Source organism: Globicephala melas, chromosome 9 (assembly GCF_963455315.2).
Source record: "Globicephala melas chromosome 9, mGloMel1.2, whole genome shotgun sequence".
In the NCBI taxonomy this organism is placed as follows: domain Eukaryota; kingdom Metazoa; phylum Chordata; class Mammalia; order Artiodactyla; family Delphinidae; genus Globicephala; species Globicephala melas.
In genome coordinates this window covers 76947251-76962764 of record NC_083322.1, presented here as the reverse complement: position 1 = coordinate 76962764, position 15514 = coordinate 76947251, and positions in this window count along the sequence as shown.

Here is a 15514-nt window from a genome sequence, read left to right as displayed (position 1 = left end):
GGGGAAGGGGCACAAACATTTAGACCATAGCAACTTTACTCCAGAAAACAAGGATATTAGAATTCTTTTCCTATAATGTTGTTTTCCTTTTCTTTCCATTTATTAAATTCTGTCATCTGTGCTTTTACTTTAGTATACTTAAGTTCAGTAATATTTCCATTCTCTTTTAAAACCATATGAAATCTTTTCTATTTTAAGTATAGGCTGATTCTAAAATTCTAAAATCCACAAAAATTTTCTAATCAGGGACTTCCCTGGTGGCACAGTGGTTAAGATTCCATGTTCCCAATGCAGGGGGCCTGGGTTCTATCCCTGGTCAGGGAACTAGACCCACATGCATGCCGCAACTAAGGAGCCAGCCTGCCGCAACTAAGACCCAGCACAACCAAATAAATAAATAAATATCAAAAAAAAATTTTCTAATCAAATATGTCTATGTGAAAATCAGGAGCAGTGGAACAAAATGATGTAATGTGATAAATAGGTGAAAGATAACCACACTTTTTTTTTCTTTTTCTTTTTAACATTCTTTCCATTGACAATGGGGTTGAAGACTCTTGCTTGGATCTGTCTGGGCTTTGTGACTGTTTTGACAAATAGAACATGGCAGAGCTCATGCCATGTCAGTTTCTAGGCCCAGAATTTAAGAGATGGCAGCTTTCATTTCTGTGACTTAGAAGACCATGTGAGATACCTCGAGTGCCATGGAAACACATTCTGGGGCTTCACTGTTGTGAGAGAGGACATGTAAGCACTTGTTTGACAGTCACAATGGGACCTGCACTTTTCATCCATTTCTTCCAAAGTAGTAGACTTAAGAGTGAATCAGTTTCGTACCCTCCATACCATCACCTACTATCTGAGTACCACTGAATGACCTCAGTTGATGCCACGTGGAATAGCAGAATTATCCAGGTAAACAGTGTCCACATTGCTAATCTACAAAATTGTGAGATTTAATACAATGGTTGCTTCAAGATTTTTTTTTTTTAATGCCACAAAAGATAACTAGGAGAGTATACATTTCCTTACTTGTTCAAGATTTTTATTTTCCCAAAAATTTTATTGGATTTTTCTTTTTAAGTTGTCAGATTTGTATCTATTATATGATTAATTATTTTCAAATGATCCATCATATCAGCTATTCTCAGGATTCCTCTTAACCCCTGGAAATCCCCTTCCACATTCTCACCATCTTCCTTCTATAAACTGTAATGATTGATTCTTAGATCTGATACAAACCTGTCATCTTGGGACTTCCCTTTGTTGCTCTATTTAAATGAAGTGAAAGTTTCCTGAATCCCATATCTTCTACTTTTATGTTTCACTTACTTGCTTTGATAGAGTATGTTTACGAGAGAGAATGCTTCCGAGGTAAATGTTCTTACTCCTTGAATATTGAATGTATTTTGGGCTCTTGCCCATGACTGAATGGATTTAGAATTTAAGATTCAAATATATTTTCCCTGATCTTTAAAATATTTTTTTCATTGTATTCTAAAATGCTGCATGTATTTTATATGAGAAAGTCAATGTTAGTCTTATTCTAATTCCTTCTGGGTAATCTCTTTGGTGCTTTAGGTGTTTCTTTTCATTCCTTGTACTGAACTATTTTAGCAAGTGAATTTTTGCAGGTGAAGTGGTTTTCTGGTACATTCAAGCAATAGATTAGAGGGGAAAAGGATTCCTGCTGCTTTTTTTCTCAATGTTTTCTTGTTTGTTTCTCTCAAAGTGTAGGCATTTTTTAAAATGGTATTTGAAGTAATTAGTGTTAAGGATCTGCTACTAGTGGATGACTCATCCAGGGAGTGATTGCTGTGAAAAAGATTTTTTTTACAGTAGAAATAAAGAACTACAGCACAGGCTATTCCACTAACATTGTTACACAGTCAGCTGCTAGCTACTCTGGTTAAAATCAAGACACCTCACTCTAAATACACCATCTCCTTTCATTAGGCAGCATGATGGGCTCTCAGAAGAGATGGTGTGTTGTCTCTGAATGACTTAGTGGATAATTGGAAGGATTGTGAGCAATGATTAATAATGATACTTTTAAGTTTGACATTTTTTTTCCTCATTTCTGTGATTAAATGTTTGCTTCTCCCTCAAAACTCAGTTGAGAGAGCTCAGTAGTGCTGCATGAAGGTGCTACATTCGTAAGGGTTTAAAATTTTGCAGTTGTATACCACTCTGATTTTCACACTGTAAATGACAAGAATGCACAATGGAAAGGAAAAATTTAAATAAAATTAATTCAAATGAGAGATTTATAGGATTTCAATTGCAAACTGATGTTGGTAACGTAGACAAAATAACAACAATTAGCCAAGACACATAAAAGTAAAGCCAATAAATCAACAATGCAAGCCAGAAAAAAAAAAAAGTAAAACTTCAGTTGTACACATTGTGATTAATGTGCTTTGTGCACACAGAGTTAATTGTTTGGTATTACCAAAGGCAAACCTCATGAATGAAAGTTTTAAAAAATAAAAGTTGCAATGAATGAAGAATGCATTCAACATTCCTTATTTTCTTCCCATCTTATAAATGAACTTTTTTTTTTCTTCTTCTGTTTTTAGATCATTTGTCTCTCTTCTAAGCCATAAAAGTAAGGTGTTGATTGACTATCCTTTTAGATAAGATTTTTCTGTTTTGGTCTTCAAAAATGACTGATTTTACAGTTTTCAGTCAGAAATCAATTTACTTCCATATCTGCAACTCCTAGTCCACCATTAAACGAGAAAATATGGAAAACTACTAATGAGGAAAACTAGATGTTTAAAATATGTATAAATTCAAATTATTGCTAAGATACATTGACAGAGATACAGGTTTTTTGTTGTTGCTTTGTTTTGTTTTGTTTTTTTAAAGCAATCCCATTTACAATTGGATCAAGAGAATTAAATACCTATGAATAAATTTAACCAAAGAGGTAAAAGACCTATACACTTAAAGCTGTAAAACACTGGTGATAGAAATTGAAGAAGATACCAAAAAAAAGAAAAGAAAAGATAGTCCATGCTCATGGATTGAAAGGATTAATATTATTAACATGCCATACTATCCAAAATGATCTACAGATTTATTGCAATCCTTATAAAAATTCCAATAGCATATTACACAGAACTGAAACAAATCATTCTAAAATTTGAATGGAAACACAGAAGACCCTGAATAGTCAAAACAATCCTAAGAATAAAGAAAGAAGCTGGAGGTGTCACACTCTCTGATTTCAGACTATACTAAAAAGTTATAATATCAAAACAGTGTGATAGTGGCACCAAAACAGACACATAGATTAATGGAACAGAACTGAGAACCCAGAAATAAACCCACATATATGTGGACAATTAATCTACAAAAAAGAAGCAAAGAACATACAATGGAGAAAGGACGGTCTCTTCAATAAATCGTGTTGGGAAAACCGGACAGCCACATGCAAAATAAAAAACTTGATGACTGTCTTATACCATACACCAAAATTAACTCAAAATGGATGAAACACTTGAATATAAGACTTGAAACCATAAAATTTCTAGAATGAAATATAGTCAGTAACCCTTATTGACATCAGTCTTAAGGAGATTTTTGTGGATCTGACTCCAAAGGCAAGGAAAACAAAATCATAAATAAACAAATGGTACTACTTCAAAGTAAGAAATTTCTGCACAGCAAAGAAAACCATCATCAACACACACAAAAATGGCAACCTACTGAATGGAAGAAGATATTTGCAAGTCATATATTCCAATTAAGAGGTTAATATCCAAAATACATAAAGAACTCATACAACTCAACAACAACAAACCACTCAATTAAAAAATGGGCAGAGGGTCTGAATAGACATTTTTCCAAAGAAGACATACAGATGGCCAACAAGCACATAAAAAGATATTCAGCATCACTAATCATCAGGGAAATGCAAATCAAAACCACAGTGAGATATTACCTGACACCTGTTAGAATGGCTATCATCAAAAAGACAAGGAATAAGAAATGTTGGAGAGGATGTGGAGAAAAGGGAACTCTCATACACTGTTGGTGGGAGTGTAAAGTGATGCAGCCACTATGGAAAATAGTATGGAGATTTTTCAAAACATTAAGAATAGAACTACCATATGATCTAGCTATTCTACTTCTGGTTATTTATTCACAAAACACAAAAACATTAATTCAAAGACATATATGTACTACTGTGTTCATTGTTTACAATAGCCAACATAGGGAAACAACCGAAGTCTCCATTGTTGGATGAATGGATGTAATGGAGTACTACTCTGCCATAGAAAGAATGAAGTCCTGCCATTTGTGACAACATGGATGGACCTTGAGGATATTATACTAAGTGAAACATGTCAGATGGAGAAAGACAAATTCCAGATGACTTCATTCATATGTGGAATCTAAAAAGCAAAACAAAACAAAACCAATGAACAAGCAAAATAAAACAAATTCATACAAAGAATAGACTAGTAGTTACCATAAAGGAAGGGGGTTGGGGTGGGTGATATGGGTGAAAGGGATCAACTCTATGGTGTTGGATGGCAACTAGACTTGTCATGGTGATCACTTTGTAGTGTATATAGATGTTGAGTTGTATAATGTAGATGTATACATTGAGATGTATAATGCTGTACAACTGAAACATATATTTTAAATCATATATTAAAAATAAATACATAAATATAACTGTATAAATGAAAATTGATGCTGAGATACACTGATAGAGGTTTATAGGGTTTTTATATGATGATACAACACATGTTGCAAACATTTACAAATATAAATATCAGTAAAGTTTTGAGTGACAAATTTAAAAATATTAACCCTCATGTGAAATGCCATTAAAAACATTCTTTCCTCAATATTCTAACTTGAGACTACTAATAATACCTGTCCCATGTACTCCACAGAATAACTGTAAGGATTATATAAAATAATATATATGAAAAACCCTTTAAAATACAAAGCATCGGGCTTCCCTGGTGGTGCAGTGGTTGAGTCCGCCTGCCAATGCAGGGGACACGGGTTCCTGTCCCGGTCCGTGAAGATCCCACATGCCGCAGAGCGGCTAGGCCCGTGAGCCATGGCCGCTGAGCCTACGCATCCGGAGCCTGTGCTCCGCAATGGGAGAGGCCACAACAGTGAGAGGCCCGCGTACCACCAAAAAAAACAAACAAACAAAAAAAAAAATACAAAGCATCATATTACTCTAAACTGTTTTCATTTTTATTATCTAAGATTTTGGCTACCTCTTATGAAGTGGAATCACAGATCCTATTGATAAAAAGAAAGACAGATAAAATCCCTGATCAAATCTATCAAGAATATTAAAGATCTTCATAGGTTCTTTGTTGGATTCAGTAAGACCTAATGCTTGTAATCCTCCCCACCACACACATATCCACTGCCCCTGCCCCCAAATATAGGTTATCAGTGAGGGGTTGGTGCCACTTTAGAACCCCCTTGGTCTTTAGTATGTCTTCAGATCGTATACCCTGACACTTGAGGTCAGAGGAAGGCCATCTGAGTTTCAATTCACTCTAAAGACATATTCAAACATACTTGAAATGCTCCATCAAATGTAGAGATGGGTTTAATAGCATTGACTAAAATCAGTTACTCTTTTAGTACATATATCTTCTCCAACAAAATGAAGGACACATAATCTCCACAAGTAGAAACTATTTGGCACACTAAAAAAGGAGGCCCTAGAAATATGTCAAATGATATTATTAAAGTAATATATACTTTTTAAAACATTATTACCGGCTGTAAATATTGACTGAAAGCTATACATTCATGTCTTCAGTCAAAGTAAATTGACTCACTACTTTTAATTAAAACAAGATACTTCTTGTCTCTCACTCCCCTGACTCTGTACCCATGTGATAAGGCTTGTATAGCATCAATTTGTACTTGCCTCTACCCTCTTTCATTTCGATGTAAGTTTGTATAAGTCATCCCTGCATACCCAGATCCTAAATGCTGAATTTAACATAGTCAGCGTCAATAAATGTTAGTTGGATTGAATCGTACCTATTAGGTAATTATGAACTTTAAGGATGTGGACCTTATACATTGAACCTTTTGGGTGAAGGATGGAATTATATTTATTCTCTTCACCAAAAGCTATCATGCTCATGTATTTGAACTCTTTGAGATTTCAGAAATTCTCAGCAAATGATTACTGGCAATTCTATTTCTTGCAATTAGTCTGTTTTCAGCCATATAGCTGTTGCAGTTGCTGACAGGTGATCTATCACTTTGTGTCAAGGTATTGTAGCAACTGAATGAAAATTGCTATGTGAAACATTGGTATGATGTGGAAAGAGGGAGAAAGAAGTGTATGGGCATAGCTTCTAATTGCAGTGCCACTTCACCTGTCCTGAGGCATTGACATTCAAGGAAGTACGGTCTACTGGTTTCTAGAAACCAAGGTTCATGGCAAGCCTATTATCTTTTTAGAGATCATGGCTTACTTAATCCAATTCCAGAATAGTTTTCTCCATATTTGAAGTATTTTCATGAGAAGAATACTATTAATTGTTGATAAACATGGCAGATCACACATTACACATAGCCAGCACACCCAGTTATTTCTTTTCCATTTTGTTTAATGAATAGTTCTTTTTCATTTGATTATTTCCATTTTCTTCCCTCCTAAATAATTTCTGAAAACCTTTAAACTTTTTTATTTATTTATACTCCAGTCAGTTTCTAAAGGAATTTTAAGCTGCAAGAAGAGGCATTTGAATGGAGAAAAATAGCCATGCATAGATTTGCGCATGATAATGTTCAAATGCCATATTTGAAGCTACGATGGAAAGGGAACATTATTAAAAATATACATTTAATTACTGTTGATGTCTTCTGAGAATATTTACTGACCACTAATTTGGAAGATAGTGAGATTTAGCAGTAAGTCAAAAGAATTGGAATAAGAGTGACATTGTGCTGAGGTTTGAGTCCAGGTTCCAAAATTCCTTGCTATATGACTTCACACAAGTCGTTTAACCTTCGCTGATCAGTTTCCTTAGGAGCACAAGGAGTTTATAATAGAACCTACCTCAGAGCTTCTTTTGTGTATGGATGTGATACACATAAGCCTTTTAGAATGTAAACATGTAAGAAGTTAATAAGTATTTTTTGCACGCATGGTACTTATACCTTATGTGCTTTGTATATCCATTAAAAAAAATATTGTCAGAAAAAGAAGATAACGAACATGAAGAATGAAGGGAATGTGTAAATGCACCCAAAGGATAATGCCTTATAGATAACACATGATGAGTGCAACCTTGATAATATCTAATTAAACGAAACTAAACTATCCTTGTTTGAATATGTATTACATACTGACCCTTGCATTTTTTAGATGAGAAAACTAAGGCTTGATGTGACATAAGTACTTCCTCAGGTTGGTAGAAAATGTGTAGCAAGACTAAAAGCTAGGCTTTCACTAGAGCCCTCATTTAGCTGCCTCACCAGGTAATCCCTTTCGGTAAACTTCACATGAACCACTGGGTAGGCCACATTAGCCAATTTTCTTTCCAAAGCTCAAGAGCAATTTTCTTGAACCAAAGAGGGAAAATGAAATTGCACTCCTGAAAGTATAACAGACTGGTTCATATATGCTACTCTGGCACTTGAACTTAAACATGTCATTTAGCTTCTTTGGATACATTTTCTAAATAAAAAACAATATCAATAACAACAACAAAACCTGAAAAAGGATAAACCTACAGTAGATGATCTCAAATACTTCATAAAAATTTGTTGTATTGAAAGGTGTGTTAGCTCCATCAGTGGTATAGTATGAAAGTCTTATTTGAAATAAGATGTTTTTTTAGTCTAGTGTTCATTTGTACTGTAAAGGGGCTTAAGAGCTCACTGGAAGGTACTTGAACTATTTTCTGTTTTTGTCATTGCTATACAACACTGTAATTGTATTTGCTTCCAGTAATGCCAGTATACATTTATTATATATATCAAAGTAGTGAATTTTTTATATTGCTCAATAGTCTTTAACTGGAAAATCAGAATAATGTATTAATCCATTTTAAATATTATTTCTGCACATTTGATTTCTCAGTAAAATAATTTCATAAAGGAAAGCACTTAACTGTTTCTGTACAAAATTTAATATTCATGAAAAACAAACTATTTTCATGTGCTTTTATTATGGATGTTATTATTTTTATGTATGTTATATATATTCATATACGTATTATTCTTATATCTGCTTATGTAAAAAATAGTTTTATATTTTAATGTATTGAAAGCATTTCAAAAATAAAGGTCCTTCAGTGTATATATTTAAGAAATATAGCTGGAAACTAAAGTTTTGCCTGTACCAGAAACTCTCCTGAAAGAGATTCAACTAAAGGAAATCAAAGATGAGTAAGTCAGAAAACAAAGAACAGGTACAGCTTAGAAAAGTTGAGGGTAGGTTTTGGTGTCACATGGATCTCAGCTTAAAATCTGTTTCTTGCTCTTTTAGGCTGTTTGAGCCTCAACCTCCATCATTTTAGAATGTGACTACTATATCGTAATCAGGTTGAGTGATTCCCCAGAACCCATTTCTCTCTTGTCTCTCTCCAATAATCCATGATTTTCACTTGCAGAGTCTGGTGGTGGCCCTATCTTCTTTCTAAGGATAGAAGACGGACAGAGCCTTAACCAATTAATGCATCCCTTCTCCAATCCAAGTTTATGACCTAAATGGCTCAACCCGGAGTGAAACTCATCAGCCTGGCTTGATATATGGGAGTAAAAAGCACTGCCCCTCTTGGTAATCATAGCAATCCCCATTACCACTGGAGGCATTTGTTGTTCCTTAAGCCACCCTGAAAATTCAGTAGATCAGGGCAGAGCTCAGAAAATTCCTGGGGGAAATTTACAGCTTTGATGTCACTGAGATCCAAATCTGGTGAAGCCCCCCACTACTTCCAGTCTTTTCAATTATGTGTACCAGTACCCTTCCTTTAGTTTTTCAGAACATTTGAGGTGAATTTTCATGTATTTGCAATGTAAACCCTTGACTTAGTGAGAAAATAATCCCCGCAGTCTGCGGGTCATAAGGTTTAACAATACAGGTTGACAATCCTTATCTCTATTCTCTGAGGACAGGTGTGCTTTAGAATTCAAATTTTTTTCATTTTTAAACAGGAGATGTAGCACATATACTATATAATAGCTAACACTGCCAGAGGAATGGGTGGCAGTAACCTGTAATCAGACTCAGCATTTCTGCAGCAAAATGTGTGAGCAATCACAATTACTGTTTAAAAAAAAAAAAAAAAAAAAAGACTACAGATAGCCTAGTGATTGTTCTTTGCAGACATTGCTAAAATGTGAATTTTGAAGAAAAATCTTGATGTATAGCTGTCTGGATTTTAGATTTGCAGCTAAGGACATGTGTTCTCTCTTTCTGTCTCTGTCTCTCTCTCTCCTCTGTACACACACACAAACACACATGTATGTAAATATATGTGAGTATAAATGTTATATCATATTATGGGTTCTTATCTGCTTTATAAAAAAGTCACGTTGTTCAGTTATTCATGATAGAGAATGCTTCCTCATGAATAAAATTTATAGTCAGATTACATCCTTATCTTTATTCTCATCATCTGCAATATTAAAAAGATGGATTATAGTTTACTCTGTCCTGTTTCTAAAATGTACTTAGACTAAACTAAGAGCAAAATTTGCTGGAATGTAAAAAATGTATTTTGGTCAGATATATTTTAATTGGACTTTTCACCATTTCCCTTCTTTGACACAAATCCTATTAAATATCATTCTGACATTCATTATGATAAGTAACCCAGCTCTTGGCAAACGTATGCTATGTCAGCAATTTTGTTTCTGTTTCTGATGACTGATAAAAATGGCACAAGTGAGTCCTTGCTACAAAAATTTTCAGCAGAGGCAAAATAAGATTTTTACTCTTATAGTAGTTTTTTCCCCACTAAAATCATATGAACTATGCTAAAATAGATACAACACTCATGATGTAGTTAAGAAAACTGTGGGAACAAAGGAGTAAATATTGTATTCAGAATGTAATAGATAAATTTGAACTTCAGATTTTTCCTATTACCTATATTGATCAATTTTTTGGTAATTTATTCTGTGTGTTAGGGAATGATACCTTCTGACACAACTGAAGATAAACAATATTTTTAAAAAATTTCTGAAACTTTATTTCATTAGTTATTCCCAATAAACCTGTATTAGTCTCATCATTACTTTTCATACAAAAAGCTAGTAAATAAGGAAATAAGTGGCAATATACTTATTCTGAACGTATTTTCTTCTAAATATAAATTTATACCGTATTTGTAACCTAGAAGAAAAAGAATTTGTCCTAGAAGATTGTGGTTATCATTATTAATAAAATTATGTGGTAAATATATAGTTTTTTTTTAAAGTTTCAGAGGACTATTCTAACCTAGCTTGATTTTTTTTTTTTTTTTTTGTGGCGGTACGCGGGCCTCTCACTGCTGTGGCCTCTCCCATTGTGGAGCACAGGCTCCAGACGCGCAGGCTCAGCGGCCATGGCTCACGGGACCAGCCGCTCTGCGGCATGTGGGATCTTCCCGGACCGGGGCATGAACCCGTGTCCCTTGCATCGGCAGGCGGACTCTCAACCACTGCGCCACCAGGGAAGCCCTCCTAGCTTGATTTTTGCCTTTGAAGTAGAAATAATTTGCCTTTTATATAGTCTTACTCTTAATTCGCGAGTTTTATTAAGGTCTCTCCTCAAATATTTAGCATTCTGACTGTATCTGTCAGGACATAATTAAAAACCACAAATCCCACTGTAGCTATTTTAAGCTAGACATAAATTCATTAAAATATCAACAGAGTCCATCAAATATTCCTACAGTGCTAGAGAACCAGACCAGGCATCTACACAGCCAAGAACAATGATCGTGTTATGCCACTTGTCTGCCCTAATGAACAATCTACTTCAGCTGCTACTGAGCACAAGAATGACAGCCACTAGTATAGCAGTGCTATTCTGACCTTGCATGTTGCTACACCTGCGCGCTGGCTGTTTCCCATCACGCTCATGAAAATAGATTCCCTTGTAGTGTCTCATTCATGTTCCTCTCCTCCTAATCAACATCCCAGGGGATGTATGCAAACTGCCAAGCCTGTATCAAATATCTGAGCTTGGCTTCAAGGGAGTTGGGAATAGGTTGCTGGCTTTAACTTTACAGAGCAGACATTCGTAAAATGGTTATTCCTAAAATTTAGAAAAGTGTTTAAAATTCCTGGATGACCAAATAGCATGGGTTATTTTGGTCTAAATAATACAATTTGAAAATAATTTAAAATTAAAAAAAAAAAACTAAAACTCATAGTGTTACAATGCTGATGGTGGAAACAGCAGTGCTGGTAGTAGAAATATTAATTATAATATTGCCACATTGGTGGATAGCCATGCCATTTCTGGTGACAGGGAAAGTGCATGCTGAATGCATATTGTTCTTGGGCTTCATTGCTATTACCTGAGGCATCAGTATCTTAATCTTGGGCAGTGGTAAATTTGTCTTACACATCAGCAGTGTCTTAGACATCAGTTGCTTTGACAGTAATGAGGAGTGATGACATTGTTTTTGGTGGTCAATGGTAAAGGAGCCTCATGTTCTGCAAAGAGCAAAAGCAAGAGCTGTCCATAGCAAGGCCAGCATTGCCTCAGAAGACAATTACAAGTACTTTACATATTAAAGAGACCTGTTTCTTGCTGAACCAATAGGACACCTCTGAAGGACTCCAGCAATATTTGGAAAGAAATTGTGGGGAAGTTAAAGTCTCCACTAAACAGCTAATGTTAAGATTCTATTTCAAACCCAAGCTACATGAGGTCTGACATTCACATCGATTTCAATGTTTTGGAGTGACTGCATTCTCATATTATGAGGAAAATCATTACCAGTAAATCACAGAATCTAAATGTCCATGTAACCTGGAAATGTTTAGGTTGTCATATAATATATATATTGACTTTTAAATATTTGTAATAAAATTGAAATCTCCTATGGGAGGGAGCCCAACTTAGAAAAGAGTTAGTGCTTCCCTGGTGGCAGAGTGGTTAAGAATCCACCTGCCAATGCAGGGGACACAGGTTCGAGCCCTGGTCTGGGAAGATCCCACATGCCATGGAGCAACTAAGCCTGTGCACCACAACTACTGAGCCTGTGCTCTAGAACCTGCGAGCCACAACTACTGAGCCCGCACACCTAGAGCCCGTGCTCCACAGCAAGAGACGCCACCACAATGAGAAGCCCGCGCACCACAACGAAGAGTAGCCCCCGCTCACCATGACTAGAGAAAGCCTGCGCGCAGCAACAAAGACCCAACACAGCCAAAAATAAAATGAATGAAATAAAGTTATAAAAATAAAAAACAACAAAAAAAAGAGCTAAATGCAAAAGATGTAAATGCAGAACTGCTCTGGAGGAAGCAGAGTTGACCCCACTCCCTCCACTCACCTCCACTTCCTAATCCCTCTCTGTCTCTTTACTTCTCACAAAAGTTTCTGGGATACTTCGCAAAACCGTCTGTAAATTTTTTTTTTAATGACACAGTAGGTTAGAACCGGAGCCTCAAAGAAGTGAAATATGATTAGGTTGAGAGGAATTACATTTGTTGTACATGGATAGGACAGATTTAGGGATTCAAAGCTAATGAAAGTAAATTTATACTTAATATAGGGAAGAACTTTATAACTTACAGAACTTTCTAATAATGAAATAGGTAACTTTATGAGATTAATTCCCTGATGACTGGAAATATTCCGAGACCAGGTAATCACTAATCGTGTTCAAGGGGATTTAAATCTCAGGCGAGTGGTTGTCTTTAGGTTCCATCATCCTATGGCATGATTGTCTATATCATCTGCACAATGATCCTACATTAACTCCCTGAACAAACATCAGGTAAATTAGAAATATAATTAAAATTTTTTCCATATATCTTACATATTTTTAACTACCAATGGTATAATAAACTCCACATTTTTTTCTTCTTTCACTACATGAAGACATTTATTTCTTTAATATTCAACACTTTTAAAAGCAATAATTCTTGTTTTCTAGATGCTTCTGAGAAAAGTAAACTATAAGTGGAAATAAAATGCAAGTGCATTTTCTCAGAAATACTGCACTGCATATGCCTGTTTTTCTTGTTTGAGAGACCTTCCAAAGGAAGGAGAAAAGAACGTTTGTGAACAACATGAGATAAACTAAGAAGCACAACAGCATTGAAAGATAACATCAAGTTAACTGATTAACCAATTCAGGAAGCACTATAATTCTGAAAGTAATAGATACAGCATTGCCAGGTTACAAAAACATCGTGTTTTTCTTGTTTTGGGGAGACTAGGATGCTTTTTCTTCTGTGATTATTTCCACATAGCTTTTCTTTAGGAAAAATAAAAACTCTTGTTGCTTGTGTACACCATCTTGTGCTACTAAAATACATCTATTTTTCTGTGAGTTACTTTGAATAAAATATATTATTTATTTGTTGTAAAATATAAGAAGAAACATCACAGGATGGAAAGTTTACCAGCAAAACATATAAGTGTGTTGGGCCCAACGTTTTACTTGTTGATATATAGCTTTCATTGATTTGTTACAACAATCTAGGATTTATCATTATCTTAAAAATTTCTTTCAAGGTATCTTCTTAACTGTGCTTTTAATTGAACTTTAATTCATTAAAAATAGAAATGATTACAATTCATGTTTTGCTTTAAATTGATATTATTTTCTGTTTATAGCGTGTATTCTTATAGAGTTGAGGGTGTTACAAGAAGGGAGCTATGCTAAGAAACTAAGAAAATAGTGATTGAAACTTCTTTAAAGAATAAAAACTCAATACCTATGAGAGTAGGACCACTGTTTTTAAATACTCCAAGATACTTCTGCCGGTGGGCTATTAAGTCGTATTATACAGAAGGTATCATGGAAGAGCTTGATGGAGGGCAATTTTATAATAGTGGTTTTTCCAATAAAAGGAATTAAAATAATCCTCTAATACCCACAGAGACTGCTGCTCTTACACAGGAAATATGTCTTCTAGATGATACACAGATCAATAACCTGGGCTTAAAAGTAAATGGGAGGAAGAGAGAGAAGGGAGAAGATAGCCAATATGGACATAGTGTATTGGAGAGAAGCAAAGTCTTCCATAGAACGGATTGATCATAACTTGACTCTTAAATCTGTGATGTGAGTATATATAACCTAATCTTCAGGGCTCCTCAGTTGCCTAGGAACCTAAAGACCTGGGGTTGTCCTTGGGGAGCATATGGAGGGAGTTGCTGCCTCAGCATGGGAGTCAACACCTCAGCCGTAGCATTACTCCTAGGGCTGGGTACTAGCAGGGGTCAGAGGAAGCATGCCTGCAGTGGAAAGCTGTCCCTGATGGACCCAGAGGGAGCATCTCCAACTCTCTTCTTGATGCCAAGGAGAAGGATGTGAATAAGATTCTACTCAGTCTTGGCTGAGGTCAGACTGCCTATGGGCAAATGAAGGGAACTGGATTAGAGAATATAGAGGAAAGCTAAACCGGCTACTATAGGGGCTGCCAGATGCCTAGAAGCGATCAATGGATTGAAGTTCCCCAAAGCCTTTTCTCCACAGGAAGCTCTTCCTGAGAAAGAATGTAGGAGTTTCAGATACCAATCACAGAGTGATGAGCTGAGACTTTCACGAACAGAAATAAAAACAATGTTGCTCCACCATGCTAGAAGAAATATTGAACAATATTTTCTTTCTGTAGATTCCTCAGAAAATATTGTGAAATTGTTGTCATATGAAGAGTACCAATAGCATGCAGCAATAAAATGTAGAAAAAAAGGAATTATTATAAAAATATAAAATTAAGTACAAAATACTTGCATTCCAAAATTTTGATTTTTAAGTACCTGTCAACTTTTTTAAAATTGGTAATTTGTAGTGTTTTCATTTCTCATTCTAAATAAACATTCGTTTTATGCCTAATTTTGTATCGATTGTTTCATATTCTTGAAATCGGTTTTCTAAAACTGCATGTCTGTTTTGAAATTTGGGTCAAAGTACTGACTCCAAAAATCCAATGTTTCATGACATGGCTGCTGTTAGCACATGGGGAGGGTAATTTTTCACTGTGGCTGAACTTCCATTGCAGAACATACGGCAATAAATACGTGTTATGACTCCCCTTCGTCCAAACCACCCTCTTCTGTGGTCAGTGTGACAAGCTAAAATAACCCCACAGGTTTCCACAAACCCCTGTCAGGGAACCAAGCCAAAGAAACTAGATAATATTCACCAATACTTCATCCAGAGTAGCAATTATAGATATTGAAACTCAATGGTTTTGTGTATCAGTGTGTATAGTGAATAGAGAATGAGTTATGACAGAATATGGCTTCAGAGGTTCTCCTCATACTTTTTGTCTCACAGTAAAGAGATTCTTTATATCATGGGTTGGCGAACTATGGTCTATG